This window comes from Chinchilla lanigera, unplaced genomic scaffold, assembly GCF_000276665.1.
Source record: "Chinchilla lanigera isolate Chin_1 unplaced genomic scaffold, ChiLan1.0 scaffold00051, whole genome shotgun sequence".
Classification (NCBI taxonomy): Eukaryota; Metazoa; Chordata; class Mammalia; order Rodentia; family Chinchillidae; genus Chinchilla; species Chinchilla lanigera.
Genome location: NW_004955452.1, coordinates 11,281,930 through 11,286,213, shown reverse-complemented (window position 1 = coordinate 11,286,213; position 4,284 = coordinate 11,281,930).

Below are 4,284 nucleotides of genomic sequence, written 5' to 3'. Positions count from 1 at the left end.
AGTAGAAATTATTTTTTAAAAATTGTTTGATGTTTACTTTAAGGTATTGATATTCTTCAATCAAACTAGTCCTAGGAGTCATCATTATTACTGTCATTAAACTTAAAAAATTATTTCAGGAAGAATTTATGTTATTAAAATATGGAGTGTTATGGGGAACCTAGTTTTCTTTTTTTTTTTTTTTTGGTACCAAAGATCGAACTCCAGACCTTGCGCTTGGCAGGCAGGCACTTGTGTGGCTGAGCCATATCCCCGGCCCTGGCCCCAGGATTCTGTAATGAGCAAAACAGACCCAGTCCCCGTCCTCATGCATTTATGATCTACTTGGGAAAGGAGGCATTAAACAGCTAACCTCACGAGTACAAGTATAATTTCAGCTATGATAACTACAGTTAATTAAAGTATAACGGACTGATTACTATGCTCTCTCCATCCAACTTCCAAATATCTCCTAAGTCTTCCGCTGTTCTACTCATCCAGCTGCCTTTACTCAGGCCTCAGTGTCTCCTCTGTGGGTTATTTCCTTGGCTCTGATCTCTTACCATGTAGCCATTCTCCACCCTTCCCCAGAGAGAACATAACAAAACATGACAAAGGCCAGCATCCCCCAGCATCCACTCTTCCTTTAGTAATGTAGCCTTTCCTTTCAGCTGAGCAATATGTTAGTCCAGAATAAGGACTACATTTCCTGGGACCCTGGCTGCTAGCTGTGGCCATGCGACTCACTTTTGGCCCAGGCAGCGTGAAGGTGATGCCTGCAATTCCAGGTTATACCTTTAGAGGGGGAGGGGTGCCCCCCCTGCCCTTTCACCCCTCCCTGCTGGGGCAGATGCAGAAGCGATGGTAGGAGCTGGTACTGTGGCTAACTTGAACCACAAGAAGAAAGCTGTGTGTTGGGGATATCAGAGCAGCCAGCCAAAAGGAGCCGGAGCCACTGGTGTAGAAGGCACCATACTGACACTCACTTGCCTACCAGGGTTTTTACACAGGCGAAAAGTCAACTTCTATCTTGTCTAAACCATTGTCATTTTAGAGGCTCCGTTATAGTACTTGAGCCTCTTTCCTAATAATAAACCCCCCAACTCAAAACCCGTCCAATGGCTCCTACTGCCCTCAGGGTAGTCCACGCACTTAAAGCCAGCACTTGCAGCCCCTATCAGTCTAGTCTCTCACCTTATCTCTTGCACCTCTGTAGTCTACAGTCCTCGCTTCGGCCATGCACCTCATACTTGCCACTGCGCCTCCAAAGCCTTTGCTGAAATCGCTCCTTCTGCCCGAGATGCCCTTCTTCTTTCTTTGCTGCTTCCTTCTCATTCACCTTTCAATATTCAGTCCTGTCCTTTAAAAAGTTATATTAGAACCCTGCCCTTGCCCCAACCCTGGATTAGGTTGTCTGACTCTGCTAAATGCTCTCTCAGCACTTTGTGCCCATTTCTCTCATGATGTTTAGACTCTACACATTAAGAGGACAAGGATAGTCCCTGTCTTGCTTATACTAACTGTGCAGTCCACTAAATGTCCAGTCCCTAGCAGAGCAGGAGAGCTCAACACATATACATCAGATGAATGCACAACTAAACTGACCAACAGACATCATTTATTACCCTTAGCACTCCGTGCTACTTGCCTGCCTGTCTCTACCATCACCCGCATTCTCTGACACAGCGTTACGGTTTAGATCTAAAATGTGTCCCCAGAGTCTCACTTTCAGAGCTGGGCCCTGGTTGGAAGGGACAGGTCACTGGAGGGACGGATTGGAAGGGAGCATTCTTGTTCCCAGCCCCTCTCTCTCTCTCTGATTCTTGGCAGACATACAGTGAACAGCTTTCTTCCCTCCTGCCATTTCTGTCTTGGAGCCAGCCTACCACTGAATGAACCCACCAAAACCGTGAGCGCAGATAAAGCTCTGGATGTCCCAGCAGCAGGAAAGTGATAACACAGAGACCACAGAGTTCTCACAGAGGTGTAAAAGGTGCTCAAAAAGTGTTTTTCTAGCCAGGTGTGGTGGTGCACACCTGTAATCCCATCACTTGGGAGGCTGAGGCAGGAGGATCGTTGCGAGTTCAAGACCAGCCTGGGCTACAAAGTGAGCTCAAGGCCAGCCTGAACTGCATAGCGAGACCCTGCTCAAAAAGACAGAAAAAAAAAGTGTTTTTCTAGTAAATACTTCCACCCCAGGGCTCTCTGGTCTGCATCATCATTTTCCAGTAGAACTTCCTGTTCGCCTCACACTATCGTGGTCCATATCTAATGTGCAACATTTCCCAACTGAATGTGTATTTGTTATGACAAAGATTCTTTGTTTGGCCAAACTGTAGTCAGGCTTTTAAATCTTCTGCCCGGCCCCTCTGAACACTTCCTTATAAAATCCAGTTTTAGGGAAGACTGTGGCTAAGTCAGTTTACATGCTCATCCCTAGGAATTCCTCATCCTCCACCCATTCCAGGCAATGTCTGATCACTCTGGCCTGACTTTAGCAACAATCCTGTTAGGTGGGGTTAGCCAGAACACCTCTAACCCCTGAAGTTTCCTCTTGGTAATTTTCCATCATCAACACCTGCTTCTTCTTTATAAATTCCCGCTTGCCCCAGCTGTATTTGGAGTTGAGCCCAATCTCTCTCTACCACTGCAAAGCCCCATTGCAGTGGTTGCTACACCTATCTCAGTGGTCCTGGGTAAAGTCTGCTTTACCACGCTTTAACAAATGTCACTGAATAAATAATTTTTTTCTTTAATGGCTGCTATTAATATGGTAAGCTTTTTGGTGGGGAGAAGGCTGGCAGCTTTTGTGGAAATCAGCATATGACCACAGTGACCTCAGAACAGTAGCAGAAAGGCTTTGTTTGTTCAGGTGGCTTGGGCTCAGTCAGTTATTTAGAAAATCACATCTCAACCACATCTCCAACCACATCTGGTTTGGGTGGCAAAGGGAGAGGAAGCATGTTACAGAGATTGGAAAAGGGCACCAGGCGGGCTTGCGAAACCCAAAAAGGGTACAAAAGCATGTGCTCTTTGCCAGGTGGGACAACGTTGGTCTGAATAGGAAACCAGAACTCAAAGTCCACAAAGCGCCTGGAACTCAAAGTCTAGGTCTCCACTCAACAGGACAAATAGCTCTTGGTCCACTTGGCAAATGCCTCCTGTCCAGCCTCTTTATTCTGATCCCAGAGACAGATAGATCAGTTAGGATGGTCAAGGTTTTGCTGCAGTAAGCAATAACTGTGAGAATCTCATCAGCAAATAAAATCCTTGCTCATGCTAAATCTCATCTGAATTAACTAGGAGACTCCGCTTATGTAATTTCTTAGGGACATAGGTTGATGGAGGTTCCAATTCAACACAGCTTTCTTAACTGCAAACAGAAGGAAAAGAGAACATAGAAACCAAGGCACTCAAATCCACTGCCCAGAAGTGGCATATTTCACTTTTGTGCACGTCACGTTAGCCAAAGTAAGTCGTATGCCCTCACCTAAGTTCAACAAGATAGAGATAAATATAATCCTCCCATAGGGAAGAATAAGAAGTACTTGTAAAAAGTGGTATAGTCTACCATCACAACCAAAAAAAAAAAAAAAAAAAAAATCGGTGTGGTAGAAGATTTTACTAGCTGTGTGGTTTCAAGCAAGCCAATGAATCATGCTGAGCCTCAGTTCCCCCCATACATAAAACAGAAATAACAATGGCTCTGACATAGCAAGAGCATTGGGATGACTCAGTGAGACCATCTGCAGAGGACCAGACATGGGCCTGGAACAAATACTTAGTTCAATAAAAACTCACTTTTTAAAATGAAATCATGGAGAACTTTGCCACAAGGCAAGTATAAAATAGAAGCCGTGTAGCCACTTCCTTCCACCTAAACAGCTGCCCATTAAAAGTTGCAGACCAAGTCATCAAGGCCAGTTCTATGGGGTTTTTATCATTCCTCACCTGTGATTCCTCCGTGACAGCAGATCGTGGGGTTTTTTTCCTAGATATTCACTGCCTCTCTGACAGAGACCCTCTAAATGGAAGGAGTATGTTCTGGCCCCAGTGACAGCAGTTGGCCATGCTTTGGCAAGTATGAGTGTACATTAACCGCAGCAGGTCCGTGGCCTGTGCCATTTCTGGGCCGAAACTTAAAGAATCAACAGGCAGTCTCATGATTGTACTTCTCCAATGCTGTGCTGGTAAATATTTAATAAACAACTCTTCCAAAGCAAAAAGTATTTGTCAAGTTTGATGGTATGAATGCTTCCCACCATAACTGATTTCAGACTGTGTGACACTTTCAAGCATGGCATT